Genomic DNA, 20,529 nt, shown 5'->3' on the forward strand with positions numbered 1-20,529 from the left:
AAGCATTGAAATGTCTATCATCTGCCTTTCCTCTAATGTGCTACTTGGCTTCTAATTGCATCTAGGGCAATCTAATGGCCTTCAGGGGTCAAAGAGGTGATGCGGGAGAAATCCTCCCACCAGGCTAGGGAGAACCAATTGGAATTGCATGGAGAGTGATCAATAAAAGTCCAACACTGAGTTAAGGAAAAGAGAGAACACATGAAAAGATGCAATGGGAGGAGCATAATTTTGAAAGCACTGGTTACAAAGAACAAAAGTAAATAGAAAGTGTATGATATTTGTTCACAGTACTGTTTAAGAAAACATGACTACAAGAAATAAGAGCTAGGATCCAAGATATGGTAAGAAAGAAAGGAAGTAAAGTAGAAATTAAAAGAATGTTAGGTATAAAGCTTAGTAAAGAAACGGAAATTATTTAGCATATTAAAAACCTGTACTGGAAACAGTAATGAGGAAATTTGACACTGTAAAATCATTAAGGTGGAGGAAAACTTGAGGAGTATTTTCCATTAGGTAGAGAGGAAATGTAAAGAGATAAAAATTATGAGAAATTATAAATGTAGAGGCCAGAGAGCAGAGATTCAGCAATGAAGACAATCATACTTCTGAGGAGCATACCAAAAGAAATGAAACAGAAACAAAAGATGTAATAAGAGAAAACTTTTCTTACGAAAACAAAGACTTGGATTTCTAGATAAAAATGAGAACAAAATAAATGTTTGGAAAATCTCCTAAAATATATGATTTTTCACACCTTGGAAAAGAAATAAAAATAAATAAATATTGCATTTCATTTTAGGTATTATGTTTTGATCTAGAATGTATTGTTATGTATGAACTGGAGTCAAAGCAAACTTTAGTTGGTTGGTAACACCTGATGATAAAAATGTTTTCATTTTTAAGTATAAACTTTGATTCCCTGTGTAAACTAAAACAAAAGGGGCAATAACAATTGTGATCATGCTTATTTCAGCATGATTTATGAATAAATAAGTTAACAAAACAAAAAAATCCTTCTTTTGATTGTAAAAACCTTTGTTCTACTGTAGTTCAGCTCATATATTTTTGGATGCTGCTTTAATCCAGAACTTGACCCCTAAGTCATTCTTGTTAATCTATCAACTGAGAAATTGGCAGCAGCAAACAAACCATGGTTTGAGATGCATAACTAACATAATATGCATCCCTTGTATACTATATGTATCTAAGGGAAGAACATCAAGACATTAAAAAGATTCTGCTCAGCAACAAGACTAGGGGAAATTAGCCACTCGGGTCACTTTCTTCCTCGTCCTCTACTTCTAAGAAAGAGGCCTTGGATCACTGTTTAAGTGCCTCTGCTCAATTAGCCTACTCTTTGAAGGGGTCAGAAAATAATATAAAAAATAATTAATCTGGTTAAATTAGGAGCCACCTGGAAAAACTGGCTAACTATACAGATATTTTCAAAAGACAGGTTATTAATGTCTTCAGCTTTCATTTGGTTATGCTGTAATAAAAATCAACCCCTAATTCTCAGTGCCTTACAACAACTGTTTCCTTTTCACTCATGTTACGTTTTGGCTGTGGTGACTAAGGCTCTGCTCCATGTGTCTTCTTCATTCCAGGATCCCTTCTGAAGGATCAGCCCCTATACAGAACATGTGTTTCTCATTTCAGAGAGAAAAAGAAAGGACTGCAATACACAAAGGTTTTCTTTCTCCTTCTGCTCAGTTGTAATGTATAACCAGTCCACTGGCATTATACTGGCCAAATCAAGTGCCCAAACCTTACATCAATGGGGAAAGCACATACACCCTTCTCATGAGACATTTCTGAAAACCTCATGGCAATGGGCAGGGAGGTATATTCCTCTAACAGAGGGGGAGAGATAATTGGTAAATCCACCACACTTGGCGAAAGTAAATGCAAGAATGATTGAAGGCCCTAATTATGAAACAAGAAGAAAAAGTAAGATCAAACTCTCCTCTATTGAAAAATAATACATCGGATAAAAAATGCAACTATTTACTTTCTATAGGATGACAAGGAAAACAAAGTCAGAAAGATTACAGGAATTGGTAAACCTCTGCCATGCCAATGTTAGCAAAAATAAACCATAAAGTCAGACAAAATAGAACACACTTTATCATACCAATTAGTCACTGGAGACAAAAGACAAATGATCAACTCATTAGATGTCCAAAAAACATGTACTAAATTCAATGTTTGTTTTTAATAATAACTATTTGTAAATTAAGAATAGAAAGATACCACCACAGCATGCTAAAGTATATATGTCTCAAACCAAGAGCTAACAACATATTAAATATTGAACACAGAGGCAATCTCACTAAAGTCAGAAACAAGATTAAGGATGCCTTCTATCCCTACTGCATTGTAATTTTCTTCCAGAATACCTATCCACTGCTGTACGTTAAGGGAAAGAAATGAGGTATAAGTACTAGAAAGGTGGGGGAAAAAAATCACCATTTGAAGAAAATATCTATGTAGAAATTTAAGAGAAGAAACTTCCAAAACTTCTTAGAATAACAGTAAATCTCAACAAAGCACCTGATTACAAAATAATTATACAAAATTAATACAACCTCTATGAAACAATAATTAGTTAAAATATAATAAGATCCTTTATTAACAATATGCTCTGAGTACCCACTGTATCCACACCACATTCTTAAGCAAGCATTCAAAACATAGTTTGCCATGCTTTATTTATACCACATGCCTTCATTTCCCTATCCACAGAAAATCTGATCAAAGCAGTCATGCATAAAGCAGCCTCAGTCTGCCGAAATGAGGTGATCTTTATTTGTTATCTCTGAAGCAACCAGATTCTCTCTATTAATGTGAACACACCTAGGGATACAGTCACTAGAACACCTCAGGAGCTGAGACACACAACAGAGAGAAGGAAATTTGGATATGCCAAAAGGCAGAAAGGGAGAGGAGAAGCAGAGATGGGGAGGAAGATTCAGGCAGAGAAGCTGACCTGGAGGAGCTGAGTCACTTACGTACTGCACAGGTAGAGCTGTTGTGTCATTCTATTTGGTCACTAGTCTATTTCTAGAAGGCCTGATTGGAAAAGCTGTGAAAATGTGGAAATAGAACTAAAAACAGAAGGCATTCTGAATGTAGAACCACGTCTTACAACCTAATATTGCCAAACACAGATGCCATTTGCAATAGCAACACAACATATTAAAAACCAAGTAAAATGTCTATCAATAAAAGACCTATTTAAAGAAAAATGATATTTTAAATTCAAGAATAATTGAACAAATGGAGAATTATGTATCAAAGCAGAGAAAATTCAATATTCAAAAATGTCAACTGGATAAAAAATAATTTATGACTTTAAAATGTGATTTTAATCAAAATATCAGTGGAATATTTAGAAGTGTGACAAAACTGTTTTAAATTTCCTCTGAAAAGTTTAAATAGATGAGCTACTTCCAGGAATATATATTAAAGGAATACTCAGGTGCAAGACATATGTATGAGTATATTAATCATGGCATACTTTATAATAGTAAACTCTGAAAATATCTAATATGTGTAGATAGATTATGGTATATCCATACTAAGGGAAACAACTAAGTCATTATAATGTTGTCAAAAATATTTAGTTACAGTGGAAAATGTTCATGATATACTTAAAATTAAAGAGGTCTACATATTAAGTACACATTTAAAAAAACACTATCCGGCTGTCAGGAATACTTATCACTCAAGTTTATAGTCCAAAGTATTAACGCTGGTAATTAGATTGCAGGTATTTTTATTTTCTAATTTGTACATTTTTGAATTTTCTAAAATGTCCCTACTGAAAATGTATTAGTTTATGATGAAATAATACATGCTATTATAATGTTACAAAAACCCAACTCAGCAACAAGAGCTTGAAACAGAGCATAGCAAATAGTAGAGCCGAATAAGTGTTTTACAATGAGTGAATGGCCAAGATAATTTTGAAAAAAGACACTTGTGCTGATGGATGGTGAAGTTCATGCTACAAATGTAACATTTTAGTCACAATTTGCCACAGAAATGAATGTAAAAGTAATCAGTTAATTGAAATAAAATTAAAAGATCAGCAACAAACCCAATATAAAATATTTTAGTACGTGATACATGTGAAATTTCCAGTGAAAATATTCATCGAGGAAATGGACAACTATTCCCTAAGCTGTTCTGAGACAACTGGTTAAAAGTTGGGGGGAAAAGATAAAAAAGAACTCTATATCCTATGTCATGAAGCACCATAAACAAATTTAACAGGAAAAGACAGATAAAAAAAATATTTGCGACAGTTTTAACTACCTTAATGTATACAGGTTTGATTTTTTTTTTTCTGGAAAAGAAAAGAAAAACGCACTACTTATAAAAATTGATTATTGGTTTTAGGACATCAATAAACAACTCAGTGGAAAAAATACAAGTAGATAATGATAATATATTATTAAATCAAGGGAACACAAATTGTAACAATGATACCTAATTTGTGCCTCTGAAAAGATTTTTTTTTTAATTGGTAACTCTAAGGCCTAGGCTGAATCATTTATGGGATTTAAATGGCTATACTTTTTTGGGAAGTAAGTGGTCTGTGTGTATCAAAAGCTTAAAGTGGGACCTAGTGATTCAAGTTCTAGGAATATGAAAGGATCAAAGGTTCAGACCAAGATTTATGTACAAGTGTGTTCATTATGCTCCTACTCATAATAGCAAAAAAACAGGGAACATTATTAACATAGGGAATTAACTTAAAACATTAATAAATTATTTCTATGATATACACTACTATAAAAATCACATTTTAGAAGAGGATTAACTAGAGTGAAACATTCCTACACTATATTATCAAATATAATCCTTGGATTATAAAATAATATCTACAAACCAAATTTCTTTAAGAAAAAATTTGTATTTTGTGTACCTAAGAAAAATCTGTGAAAACAACTGGATATCAAAATGTTAATACTCATCTCTGGATGGTAGGGCTATAGGATTTTTAAATTTTTTTCTTTTAAATTTAAAATTTAAAATTTTTCTCTTTCATTCAATTATAACTATCCCAAATTTTCCTTAAATAATATATTTACATTCATAATATAAACTACTTGTTATATCTCTCATTTCAGGGAATCTCTACTGTGTTCATTTTTTTCATGAAACATTCTTATTTATAACACTTTTCTTAATTCCAACCCACCTTCTCTTCCCCTTCACACTCTACTTTATTTGGCTACGTTTGTTACAGACTGTGTTAAGTTTCATTAAAGTCTATCTTCTTTTTAGTTGTAAGCTGCTTAAGTGTAAAGGCTATGCAGTCTGTGGCTGATATTCCATCACTTTGTGTATAAACTGTACATACTCAGTAAATATAGGTTGAATGTACGAAGATTACAAAGTATGAGAACTGCATACTGATCATTCAGGCAGCAGGTAAACTAAAGAAGCTGATTCCTTACGGCTAACTTGACTCACTTTGAGGAAATGTATCACCCATGGATCCAGGAAAAATGGGTTATCCCTTTATTTACGTTCCCACAACATCTAGTACATTCTATTTTATAAAGATTATCATATTAGTTTTGTGACAATCTTTCTTGAGACTGTGACTTCTCATCTATCTTATATGTCCTCATCTCTGGAGCATCCAGGGACATCTGCCCCATCATAGATGTTCAATAAATGCTTTTGTTTTGAAACCACTTTATTGAGGTATGATTTACAGACAAAAAGCTGTACCTATTCAACATATATAACTTGATGAGTTTGGAGATAACTATAAACACACTTAAAACCATCACCATAATCTATGCCATAAATATATCTATCACCGGCCAAACCTTCCTCCCATCCTCTTAATTTATTATTATTATTATTATTATTATTAGTGATAAGAACACTTAACATCTACTCTCTCAGTAAATTTTTAACTAGATGATACAGCATTGTTAACTATAGGCTCTATGCTATACAGCAGATGTCTAGGACTTATTCATCTTGCATAACTGAAACTTTGTACCCTTTGACTAATAAATCCTCATTAACCCCTCCTCCCAGCCCCTGGCAACCACCATTCTACTCTCTGAGTCTGTGAATGTGACTATTTTAGATTTCTCATATCAGTGCAATTACGTAGTATTTTTCCTTCTGTGTCTGCCTTCTTTCATTTAGCATAATGTCCTCCACGATGATTCATGGTGTCACAAATGGCAGGATTTCCTTCTTTTTAAAGGCTGAACAATATTCTATTGCATGTATATACCACACTTTATCCATTTGTCCACTGATAGATACTTAGGTTGCTCCCATGTCTTGGCTATTATGAATAATGCTGCAATGAACATGGGAGTGCAGATACCTCGTCAAGATCCTAACTTCAATTTCTTTGGATGTATACCTAGAAGTGGGATTGCTGGATCATATGGTAGACCTATTTTTCATGTGTTTTAGAACTTTATACTGTTTTTCATAGTGGCTGCACCAATTTACATTCCAATCAACAGCGTATAAGGTTCTCTTTTCTCCACACCCTCACCAACACTTATCTGTTTTTGTTTTTTTTATAATAGTCATCCTAACATATGTGAGGTGACATCGCACCACACTAGATGCTTTTTAAAGGAATTAATAGATTTAACTGTGGAAAGAAGACTATGGAAAATGGAAGCAGAGTTACAGCAAAGTAGAAAGGATCCTGGGGCGGTAAGATTTCTTTGTCTTCTTCTACAAATTAATCATAGGACCTTGTATAAGTCACCTCGCTTCTTCTCTGTTAAGAGAAGCATTTGGATTAGATGATTTTTAAAGCTTCTTTCAACTTTGACAATGTGGAATCCTAACAATGGGTTTAACATCACTGAATATTAAAATGGACCCTGGGCTTAGGGTTAGACTTTTCTATTTATTTTGTAAGTTTTTCTTTCCTATAGTGGGATTTTCCCCTAAGTGTTAGGACTCAAACATTCCATCTATTCAACCTGTGGCAAATGAAATTGATATTTTGACACTGGGAATAGTGAAATGCTCTGATGTGTAGTTCTTAAATACTGAAGGAGTGTGGCCAAGGGGAAGCAAGTATATAAACACTTAGTGGAGATAGTCTGAAAAATCCTACCAGTTCTTTAGGGAAGCACTGTAAAAAGGCAGTACAGGGCTTCCCTGGTGGCGCAGTGGTTGAGAGTCCACCTGCCGATGCAGGGGACGCACGTTCGTGCCCCTGTCCGGGAAGATCCCACATGCCGCGGAGCGGCTGGGCCCGTGAGCCATGGCCGCTGAGCCTGCGCGTCCGGAGCCTGTGCTCCGCGGCAGGAGAGGCCACAACAGTGAGAGGCCCGCGTACCAAAAAAAAAAAAAGGCAGTACACTCTTTCCACACTTACAGAAAAGTACTTTTTTCCAGTAATAGGCTAACTTAAAATATAACTCCTATTGTCAAATGTAACTTTCAGGACTATCCACATATCAGAAAGAATCAACACTCTCTCAAGGTAAAACGCAATGTGTAATATGCTCTCACATTAGCAAATATCATTTTTCCCCCACTGAAATGTCAAGGATAAATTTGCTGAAGTTTTCCACAATCCAGATGTCCTTGAACACCTCGTCTGTGGCTGACTGCAGAGAGCCAACCAATGCAAAGCAAACAATGGCTGAAGTTCATAACATTATTGAAAGCATCCTAAACTTAAGTGATCCCAGTTTCAATAAGATTTTCCTCAATCAAAGTATGTGTTTTGCCAGTAATTCTTTCCCTGAATCACAAGGGGAAATATAATCGTCCTTGATCTTTAAGTCATTGGTAAGGATGTTATGTTCCTTAGGCTCAAACTGGCCTTCCATTAAATTAGACCATGTCCCTAAGATTCTCTCTATTAGAACCACATTTTGAAGTTTAAAAAAAGCATTGCAAAGACCAAAAGACAAACTTCAGAATGGGAGAAAATATTTGCAAATGAAGCAACTGACAAAGGATTAATCTCCAAAATATACAAGCAGCTCATGCAGCTCAATAACAAAAAAAACAAACAACCCAATCCAAAAATGGGCAGAAGACCTAAATGGACATTTCTCCAAAGAAGATATACAGACTGCCAACAAACACATGAAAGAATGCTCAACATCATTAATCATCAGAGAAATGCAAATCAAAACTACAATGAGGTATCACTTCACTCCAGTCAGAACGGCCATCATCATAAAGTCTACAAACAATAAATGCTGGAGAGGGTGTGGAGAAAAGGGAACCCTCTTGCACTGTTGGTGGGAATGTAAATTGATACAACCACTATGGAGAACAGTATGGAGGTTCCTTAAAAAACTACAAATAGAACTACCATACGACCCAGCAATCCCACTACTGGGCATATACCCTGAGAAAACCATAATTCAAGAAGAGTCATGTACCAAAATGTTCATTGCAGCTCTATTTACAATAGCCAGGACATGGAAGCAACCTAAGTGTCCATCAACAGATGAATGGATAAAGAAGATGTGGCACATATATACAATGGAATATTACTCAGCCATAAAAAGCAATGAAATTGAGTTATTTGTAGTGAGGTGGATGGACCTAGAGTCTGTCCTACAGAGTGAAGTAAGTCAGAAAGAGAAAAACAAATACCGTATGCTAACACATATATATGGAATCTAAGAAAGAAAGAAAGAAAAAAAGGTCATGAAGTACCTAGGGGTAAGACAGGAATACTAGAGCATGGACTTGAGGATATGGGGAGGGGGAAGGGTAAGCTGTGACAAAGTGAGAGAGTGGCATGGACATATATACACTACCAAACGTAAAACAGATAGCTAGTGGGAAGCAGCTGCACAGCACAGGGAGATCAGCTCGGTGGTTTGTGACCACCTAGAGGGGTGGGATGGGGGGGGTGGGAGGGAGGGAGATGCAAGACAGAAGAGATATGGGAACATATGTATATGTATAAGTGATTCACTTTGTTATAAAGCAGAAACTAACACACCATTGTAAAGCAATTATACTCCAATAAAGATGTTAAAAAAAAGGCATTGAAAGTTTTTGATAACAAATATCTTACAGGTGATAAGAAATAGATGCTATTTGAAAATACAGCTACTTTTCTATAAAATAATATACAACATCCCTGTTTTTAGAATATGAAATTGGATTTTTAAAAATGTTAAAATGAGGCAGAGAGGATTTGAAAAGATTTAGTTAGTAAATGTTAGAAATTGGCCTGATATTTAAAATAACTTACTGCAGTATTCTTCCATAGATTCATACATAAAAATATATAAATACAGTTAAAGGATAGGATCAGCATGTTGACCTTTGTGTACTTCTATTATGCTTTCTACTGCTCTTCTCTGTGTATGTCACGTGTGTGTGCACCCACATGCCTGAAATCATTCCTTGAGTATATATATCATTCTATGACACTGTTTCTTCCCTGTCTTTTTAAAAATAAATTTCTCTCTTTGAGTGTGTGTATTTGTCTCTTTTTCCTACAGTTTTTCTTCTTCTGTCGTACCTCCCACTCCTACCTTTCTTCCTTATTTGGTCATAATATAAATCAGGCAAACTATGGCCTATGGGCCAAATCCAGCCCACTGCCTGCTTTTTTGAGTAAGGTGTTATTGGAACTTAGCCATTCCCAATTTGTTTATGCATTGTCTAAATGTGCTTCTGCACTACAAAGACAACAGACACAATAAGATATGGCCTGTAAAACCTGAAATATTTACTACGTGGTCCTTTACAGAAAAAAAAATTAATAACTCCTGACGTAGGTGATAAGAATACCTTTCAACAGTTTTTGTTATTGGAGTTGTAATGAAGGGACGTGGGCCACAGGGAAGTTTCCAAAGAGAAGTTTCCTGCCACTATTTCCTAAAAGGAAGAACTGTTTCCATATATTGAAAGAGGCTGCCTTAAGCAATTCCTTTTAAGTTCCTGGTAAGATATGTCTGAGAGTTGTACTCATTCTTATAAGAAATTTATTTCATCAGTTAACTTGCAAGCTGTATGAGAGCTGAAATATTTGTTACTGTTGTTATTTTCCACTGTACCAAGCAACCTAACAGTAGTACCATTCTTAGAAAGGGATAAGAAGAGATCCTGCCTTGTTTCCTGTGCCTCTGAGGGTCTGCTTTGGACTTCTACCAACTATGCCCCTACCTAGGGTGAGAGGTCCACTTGGAACTCAAGTCTTTCTCAACTCATTCTAGACCACACTTCAGCTTCCAAGGTATATATGGACTCTTTTATTGGTTATATGCATTTTAGGGTAGACATACTGCTGGTGTGTGCACCCCTGGGTCTGAGAATTGGCTAAGGAATGGTTGCTTGCAGAGGAGGTAGGTAGATGGAGGATGGAGGTTGGACATGTGGGTTGAGGGTCCACATGACTATGTATGTGACCCCTTTTGGAACAGAGCCAAGGTGAGGGTAAGGAAAGGGGGTCAGGCTGGAGACCAGCCCTTTCTTTACTGTTCAAGGTAGGAGGACCAAACATATATTATTTCTCTGCTAGCCTGATTTACAGTTTTCTCTGGAACCCACAAATTTTAGATATGGATTGGCCTATCAGATTGTCTTATTTCTTTTTCTTTTTTTTTTTTCAGATTGCCTTATTTAATAAAGGAAGTTAAAGTAAATTTGTGAATTGATTTATAATTTGAAACTATGGAATGTTCTAAAATATTATATTTATAATTTTATACCTAACTTAGAAGTTTTTCTAGTTGTTGCAAAGTATTTAATATATTTATTACATAAATGTGTCAATATATAATACATAATATATTATAAATCTAAATAACTGAACGTGATGATCATCAGACTTCAGTTTTCATTTAAATTAATGAGTGTTTATTTAAGATGCCATCAGAAATACTTCAAGAGTCTTGGCACCTAGCTCAGTTGCCCAAATAACTACCATGAGATTTTTCTTCTGTTGTATGGCATGTGGCATTAGCTGAACTATTCTCCTGTTTATGCATTATGTTTGTTGGCATTGGAACCACGTGATTACACCTATATTCAGTCACTTCTCTGACTCAGCAGTTGCTGTGGTTGGATTGTTTTTCTCTTGTGGGGAGAGATAAAAGGTGTCAGGAGGCCCTTCCTGGGAAAATATGACCCTAACATACTCCAAGGTACAAGCTCAATTCCCAAAGGCCAACCAATATTCCCCGCACACATGCACATCTATGCATGGAGTTCTCCCAGATATAAGTCTAAGGAAAATCTGACGGCTTTCCCACATGTCCAGTATGGCTGAGGGACAATCAAGATCATTTTGTGCTATAAGGCTTTTTTTTACTTGTCTAAAACATACACGTGACCACTTGTGATCATAAGTGCTTTATCTATATGTTACTTTTGACAACATTTCACCTTCCGTAAATCACTTGCAGAGTACACGTGGCTTTTCACCTAAAGATTGACGTATGACCACTGCGGCACTGGGTCCACACAGAAATCCAAAGTTTCATGAATAGGTTGATTCTCCTTCAAAGTGCAACTTCAGCACTACAGCAAGCTTGCAAAAAGGAACATTGATAGAGAAAGCAATAATCTTCTTTACGCTAACTTTCTTTGTGGTGACATTACCCAGGTGGCTCCAAAGAGTTACTGCACCTTCCTAAGTGTCCAACTTACTACTAGTGAGGCACTGAGGAACTGGGATGTGAAGAGCCCAGTATCAGCCAGCCCAGTTAAGTCAGCATATCTGCAGCAAATCATACATCCTTGCTTAGGTAAGTCCTGCAATGCCTATGAATCTTTTTGTTCAGAGAATTTACAGCTTAGAGGATGAAGAGAGTTACTTACAACTTAGATATTTGGTTTTCAAGCTTTATGTTTAAAATACCCACTTGTTTAGTCCTGACAAAACAGCTGCATTAGATAACATGCACAAATCTCACCTTTCAGATGTGGAATGATTTGCAAATTATGCTTCTGCTTCTTGCCCTATGACTGCACATAATGGCTATCATCTCAACTGCTGTTAATATAGCACTGACAATGCAAAAGAATCCATCATAAATAAAAATTAATTAATTAATTAAAACCCCCACTTCCTGCATTGTTCAAAGTGGGGCCACTGTCCTGATTTTCTGCTAACTTCCATGGAAAACTTGTTTCATATTTAATAGGAGCACACCCATAAAGAAGCCCTGAAAGCATAGGAAAATAATAAAATACAAAAATAATAATAAAAAGGTTCCTTATGAGGAAGGTAAGAGTGGGAACTGGTTGAACCCAAGACAATGGTGGGAGGGATATATTTTGCTATATTTTTTAAAATGTTTTTTGTTTTTGAACTTGCAACTATTTTATGTATTTAAAAACTAAATTCAAAAATTAAATAAGAAAAAGCAGTTGAGCCAGTAAAAAATTGGGGAAAAGTCTTGAACGGACATGTCACAGAAAAAGATATCCACTTGATATCCATATATAAAAAAAGATATCCACAAGATATCCACATATAAAAAGGTGTTCAACTTCATCATTAAGGAAATGCCAAATAAAACCACAATGAGGTGTCAGGTCAAATAGAATAGTAAAAATGAAAAATAAACAGGTAACCACAAAACAAAAACATCAATAGATGCACAAAAACCAAAAAGAAGAGAACACAAGCATAATACAAAAGAAAATCATCAAACCACATCTGTCCATCGACAGACGAATGGATAAAGAAGATGTGGTACATATATACAATAGAATACTACTCAGCCATAAAAAAATGAATGATGCCATTTGCAGCAACATGGATGGACCTAGAGATTATCATACTAAGTGAAGTAAGTAAGAAAGAGAAAGACAAATGCCTTATGATATCACTTATATGTGGAATTTAAAATATGACACGGGGCTTCCCTGGTGGCACAGTGGTTGAGAGTCCACCTGCCAATGCAGGGGACATGGGTTTGTGCCCTGGTCCGGGAAGATCCCACATGCTGGGCAGTGGCTGGGCCCATGAGCCATGGCCGCTGAGCCTGCGCGTCCGGAGCCTGTGCTATGCAACGGGAGAGGCCACAGCAGTGAGCGGCCTGCGTACCACACACACACAAAAATAATAAAATAAAATAAGACACAAATGAACTTCCATGAAACAGAAACAGACTCACAGACATAGAGAACAAACTTGTGGTTGCCAAGGGGGTAGGGGGAATGGGAGAGGGATGGGTTGGGAGTTTGGGATTAGGAGATGCAAACTATTATATATAGGATGGATAAACAACAAGGGCCTACTGTATAGCACATGGAACTGTATTCAAAATACTATATAATAAACCATAATGGAAAAGAATATGAAAAAGTGTATACATATATACATAGCATTGTAAATCAACTATATATCGGTAAAATAAATTTTAAAAAAATAAGAAAAATAACGTGTTGGTGAGGATTTAGAGTAAGTAGAATTCCTGTACATTGTAGATGGGAGTGTGAAATGGTTCAACCATTTTACAAAACAGTTTGGCAGGATCTCCTAAAGTGAGTATATGCATATCCAATGATCCAGAAATTCTGCATACATGCACCAAAGACATGTACCAGTATGTTCATAGAAGCACTGTTCATAATTGTTCCAAACTTTAGAAACCATACAAATATTTATCTAGAGTTGAATGGATAATTGTGGAACATCCATACAATGGAATATCATAATACATGAAAATGAACAATCTATAACTATATGTAGCAAAATGGATTAGATGAATCTCACAAAACCATAATTCAAAAAGAGTCACGTACCACAATGTTGATTGCAGCTCTATTTACGATAGCCAGGACGTGGAAGCAACCTAAGTGTCCACTGACAGAAGAATGGATAAAGAAGATGTGGCACATATATACAATGGAATATTACTCAGCCATAAAAAGAAATGAAATTGAGTTATTTGTCGTGAGGTGGATGGACCTACAGTCTGTCAGAAAGAGTGAAGTAAGTCAGAAAGAGAAAAACAAATACCGTATGCTAACACATATATATGGAATCTAAAACAAAAAAATGGTTCTGAAGAACCTAGGGGCAGGACAGGAATAAAGATGCAGATGTAGAGAATGGACTTGAGGATACGGGGAGGGGGAAGGGTAAGCTGGGACAAAGTGAGAGAGTGGCATGGACATATATACACTACCAAATGTAAAATAGATAGTTAGTGGGAAGTAGCTGCATAGCACAGGGAGATCAGCTCGGTGCTTTGTGACCACCTAGAGGGGTAGGATAGGGAGGGTGGGAGGGAGACGCAAGAGGGAGGGGATATGGGGATATATGTATACATATAACTGATTCACTTTGTTATACAGCAGAAACTAACACACCATTGTGAAGCAATTATACTCCAGTAAAGATGTTAAAAAAAATAAAAGAATCAAGATACAGTGTATACATGATTGATTCAGTTTATATGCAGTAAAAAACAAAAACAAACAAAAATAAATAAATAAAAAACAGAAAAAAAAAAAACCCCTGATCCTTACAGTTCAAAGTAAGGATGGTGCTTCCTACCTACCTTGGTGGGAATGACCCACATGCTGGTTCCATGGCTGTGTTGAGCTTGTGAAAATGCATCAAGTTTTGGTATGTGTACTTTCCTACATACAAATTATTCATAAAACACAGAGGCACCTTAGAACTGTGTGGTCCAGGATATAAAGAGTTACTTCCGCTCAAGCAGAGTGAATTTGTCAAAGCAATCCATAGTTTTCCAAAGCCGCAGAACATACAGTTATAGAATGTGACAAATATTACTTTCTGTTTGGAGCATCAACTACAATTCAAGATCCAGTCAGAGGTCAATGAACTGTGAGCAAGATTTCACAGGATTGTGGCAAAGTTGCTTGTGGAAACCCATAAGCATAAATCCACAGGTTTATTGTTCAGTAAGTGCCCACTTCATCATGCACTGAAATGATCCCTGTTAGGCTGGTTTTGAAAAGCAAACTTCAAAAAGGAGAGGAGGGTGGCCTGGAAACTGAGCTTGCCAAAATTGAGTCATCAATGGCTAAAAGGTCAGAATTTTGGAGCTGACAGTGCTAATAAAGTGAAAAAGCCTTACTGAGAAGGAAAACTTAAGCGCCAACCTTGATGAGACCTATACTAGTACCTAAGACCACCTGAAGATGTCTGAATTATTGGCAGAGACACTGCAGCTCATGAACTACATGCCTAAGAGCTTTACCCATGCCTTAGCTTGCTCAGGGAGAAATAATGGCTTGCCTGCTCCATATGTATGATGCTCAGCCAACCACACTGAAAGCAAAAGGGAGGCTGTCAGGTTCACTGGAAAGACAGAGTATATGTTGTTCTCACTTTCATTGTGTCCAACATTGTGTTTCCCAATGAATAAGCAGTTGGGGCAGAAAGTTTGACAGAAACATGATTAAGTGGTCAGGGGTTTGCCAAGATTGGCCAAACAGCACCATGCAGTGTCCAGTATGGTAGTCACTAGCCACGTGTGCCTATTTAAATGTAAATAAAATAAAATTCATATTCTCAGTAGCACTAGCCACATATTAGTTACCATACTGGATATCTCAGATTATAGAATATTTTCATCCTGCAGGAAGTTCTGTTTGACAACACTGCCTTAGACCAAAGATCAGAAAACTAAGTCCCATGGGCTACATCCAGGCTGCCACCTGTTTTTGTAAATAGTTTTCTTGAAACAGTCATTTATGCATTATCGCTGGCTGCTTTTGAGCTAGAATGGCAGAATTGGGTAGTTGTGATGGAGACCAGCCACAAAACCTAACATGTTTAGTATATGGCCCCTTTCAGAAAATGTTTGTTGACCACTGCTTTCGACTGCTCTTAGTCATGTCTGTTTAGACACTTTGCATAGAAATGCTCAAAGACTTCACGGAAATAGCAGAGGCATTCAATTCTTTCACTCAAGAGACCACAAGGCCATTCCTTCAGACTCCAAATACTAAGTAGAAATGTTAATTAAGGGACCTACTTGACTCCTAAATGCTAAAGAAGAAGATATATTAGTAACCACAAAAATATGGAGGAATTCAACTCACCTATGTGAATTGGTACAGCCACTATGGAGGACAACAAATGCTGGAGAGGGTGTGGAGAAAAGGGAACCCTCTTGCATTGCTGGTGGGAATGTAAACTGATACAGCCACTGTGGAGAACAGTATGGAGGTTTCTCAAAAAACTACAAATAGAACTACCATATGACCCAGGAATCCCACTACTGGGCATATCCCCTGAGAAAACCATAATTCAAAAAGAGTCATGTACCGCAATGTTCATTGCAGCTCTATTTACAATAGCCAAGACATGGAAGCAACCTAAGTGTCCCTCGTCAGATGAATGGGTAAAGAAGATGTGACACATATATACAATGGAATATTACTCAGCCAGAAAAAGCAATGAAATTGAGTTACTTGTGAGGTGGATGGACCTAGAGTCTGTCCTACAGAGTGAAGTAAGTCAGAAAGAGAAAAACAAATACCATATGCTAACACATATATATGGAATTTAAGAAAAAAAATGTCATGAAGAACCTAGGGGTAAAACAGGAATAAAGACACAGACCTACTAGAGAATGGACTTGAGGACATGGGGAGGGGGAAGGGTAAGCTGTGACAAAGTGAGAGAGTGGCATGGACATATATACACTACCAAATGTAAAACAGATAGCTAGTGGGAAGCAGCTGCATAGCATAGGGAGATCAGCTCGGTGTTTTGTGACCACCTAGAGGGGTGGGATAGGGAGGGTGGGAGGGAGGGAGCCGCAAGAGGGAAGAGATATGGGAACATATGTATATGTATAACTGATTCACTTTGTTATAAAGCAGAAACTAACACACCATTGTAAAGCAATCATCCTCCAATAAAGATGTTAAAAAATAATAAAAACTAAATAAATAAAATCAGTTTGATTGTCAGCTCTCATCTTACTGCTGATCTATGGTCCAAGCCTGCATGTTTCCTTGAAGGGCCCTCTGGACCCAGGAATTTTGCTGGCATCAGTACCCCAATTTCCCAGTTCCAGGCTCTGAGTTACATAATTCTCCCGTCTCCTCCAAGGTCTTGCTGGGGTGTTGTAAATACATGGTGGGCAAGTCTTGATGCTCATAGAACACAGGCACCAAACCATGGATCTCTTCCTCATCCAGAGTTATCCCATTCCCCCAGGGTTGGCTACTTCCCTCTCAGCTCATCTCTCCATCTAGACCCTTAAAGCTCAAGCATATTTCCATCAGAGATTTTGGCCAAAAAGGGGGATTACCTTCAAAGAACGCAAAGGGTCCCAAGGCAAGGTTTGGGCATGTTCTTGGAATGAAGAAAGGAAACATCCAAAAAGAACACACATAGTAGTATCTCAGTAAATTATCCTTGTCACAGGTTGTGCTTTCCAGAAGCATACTCCAAGATGGAGGTCAGGGTACAAGATATTTACTAAGGCTCAACTCATGAAGGAAAGGGGGAGAAAGCATGATTGGGCAGAGGGAAAAGTTAGACTGACATGCAGATCCCACAAAGCCTTGGCCAATCTGGCGACGAGCTGTGCAATGAGCATTACCTATCAGAGCTGAGGCCAAAATGGCTGAGACTTTATACTCCCATCCTGCTCAGTCACAGTGATGTCTGCCTTGGGTGAGGCAGCTCTCGGCTGACCCTGAAGGAGCTGCCTGCTGGAGGCTGCCTGCTGTGCACCCTTCTCACAGTGTCTCCTTTAAGGCACAGTTTCCATGCCTATCACAGTCTTGCTGCAGAAAGATGAACAGTTCTGTTCCCGAAATATACAATAGCTAATATCTTTTAAGTATACCATGCTTGATATTTTTAAAAGATTTTTCACATAACAATATCCCATTTGGATCCTCATATGTAAGGCAAGTAGTATTATCGCCATTTTACAGATGAGAATGCAAAACCCAGACATGGTCATTGGCTTGTGATCAAATGGCAGAAATGGGCCTCAAAGTTAGCGCTAGTCCTGTGGGTTAAATCCTGTCTACCACTTGTTTTCGGAAATAGATTCTCTGGGTCCATGTCATTTGTTTATGTTTTGTCTCCGGCTGCCTTCTTGCTACAATGCCAGAGTTGAGTAGCTGTGACAGAGACTGCCTGACCCACAAAGCTTAAAATGTTTAGTATCTGGTCCTTTACAGGGCACTGTTCCATCTTTCCTACTGTTCTATACAGTCCCTTATTTAACTCTGAAACATGAATAAGATGAGACTGTAGTCTCAGACATCCAGCCAGTAAGGAATATGAGTCTAGTGTAATGGCTGGGACTGTGGTCCATTGGAGAGAACATGTCTGTCTAAAAGGGATAGTTGTGGGAATTCCCTGGCGGTCCAGTGGTTAGGACTCCACACTTTCACTGCTGAGGGCCTGGGTTCAATCCCTGGTCAGGGAACTAAGATCCCACAAGCTGTGTGGCATGGCCCAAAAAATAAAATAAATAAATAAATAAATAAGATAGTTGCTATTCAGTTTCCTCCATGCAGATCTACATACAAGCTGAGTCTTGCCGAATTTTCCTCTTTCACAAAACACGCTACATTTTAAAAACAAGTTGTGCTTTTAATGTGAAATATAACAGGTTTAAGTGTCGACCAGAAACAAAGAAGAACAATCTATGAGGGCTCATGTAGATGTATCTGTGGGACATTTCCCTCATCTCTGTACTATGGAGATCCTGAGAAGATGGATCCAACCAGTTGCACAGTAAGACAATGAAAAACTGTCCTGAGAGTTGAGATGTCCCCACTGAACATAACACACAGGGTGGTTTATAAACAGAATATATACACACAGTGTACATAAACAATGAGCAGACCGAGCCACAGAGGCAAGGACACTCTGCAACAGTAAAGTCACTAAATGACCCCCTCTTCTGTCTAATATGTGCTTCTTCACCAACAACTCTAGAATTGCTTTAATTTTCCTGCCTCTTAGATAAAAGTTATCAAGATACCAAGTCACCAAGTATTCCCACTTTGTGACAGCCTCCAGTCCAGAAATGGCCCCTGCCTCTTTGAACCCTCCTTAGAATCACCCAGCACAGGCCTGATTCCTCATGGTTCCTCTGATATGTGTTCTTCTGAGCTACAGCAAGTTAAGTATTCTAGGTGGTCCATGGCTGGTGAGTTTCAACAAAAGGTAAGGAAGGCTTCATGAAGTGAGCATTTGAGGTTGGTCTTGAAAAATGTGTTATTTAGTCAATGAGGGCATATGGAAGAGGTGGGGATGCAGTGGGGCACAGGCACAGGCAATGAGGCAGCAGAGGACAGGTTCACTAGGGGATGTAAACCCCATAACATGTCAGAAATTATGGCTACAAGTACGTAGAGTAAGAGAAAGCTAGAAAGGTATGGGGGCGCAGGGAGTCATACTGCAAAAAGCTTTGTCCTCCAGGTCAAGGATATTGACAAGCCATGGGGAGCCCCTGAAAGTTTTTGAAAAGAGAAGTGGGATGCTCAGAGCTATGCATTAGGCCATTAGGATTTCTTTGGCTATCCCTGTGGGCAAATCCACAGTGAGGTACTTTCTGGAGACTGAAAAATCACTTAGCCCTCCTGGATGCAGCAGCAAGAGGCGGAACTTGGCTTAACTAAAAAAACTTTCACAAAAATCCAGCTGCTAGTAATAATTGAATATTTTCCTCTTTTGATTTGTGTTGTTTTGGTGAGCCCCAGAATAGCAGTTTAAAGTGTTTAATTGGTTTTTCTCTGTTCAATTTAATAAAGCTGTCCTGGGCTCTTGAGTCGGCAAACTTAGCATTTTTTTAAAGCTGAGCTTGCTTTCTCTAGAAGGTTTTCCTCCAGTATATTCAGCTTAACTTCTCATATCTGAGGCTGAACACTCACCAGCTCCTGGGCATGCAGGAAAAAAAGAAAAATGGTCTCAGTAATGGTATGTGAAGTTTTCTGTTTTGCTCAGAATATGTGCAGCTCAAAGAAAAACAGTGTGAACAAGTTTCCCTCTGCTGTTGGACAATATGCCCAATAATTAACTTACTGTGAATGCCTGAAGGTATCACCGTCTTCCACAGCATGCAATGATAGAAAAAACAGCAGGCAGGGGCTCAGGAGAACCAGACAGTATCACTGTGCTGCTACTGACCAGCTGTGTGATCATGCGTGTAATGATTTTGATGATTGACACCCCAATATCCATTCCTTCTCAGTGATTACTCCAAATCAAATGATTACTCCCAACCTTGGTTGCGTACCAGAACCACCTCTGCCACTTGCTAATACTTCACATCCAATTAATGAAACATAGGCAAGGAGGAGGGCCTCTGGTCTAAGCTAATCATTGTTATGATTATTTAGATCATCATTCCACTGTTGGTGATTGATCAATGAGACTTACTAGCAAAGGACAGCCAACTCTTATTGAGTGCTTACTGTATCAGTTAGCCTTTGCAACATAACAAACCACCCTAAAACTTAGTGCCTTTAATCTGCAACTTATCTCATGATTCTATGGGTTGGCTGCCATGTTCCTCAGATCTGAGCTGACACGGCTGATCTGTGCTGGGCTTGCACAGCTGT

This window comes from Mesoplodon bidens (assembly GCF_964165515.1).
Source record: "Mesoplodon bidens genome assembly, chromosome: X".
Lineage (NCBI taxonomy): Eukaryota > Metazoa > Chordata > Mammalia > Artiodactyla > Ziphiidae > Mesoplodon > Mesoplodon bidens.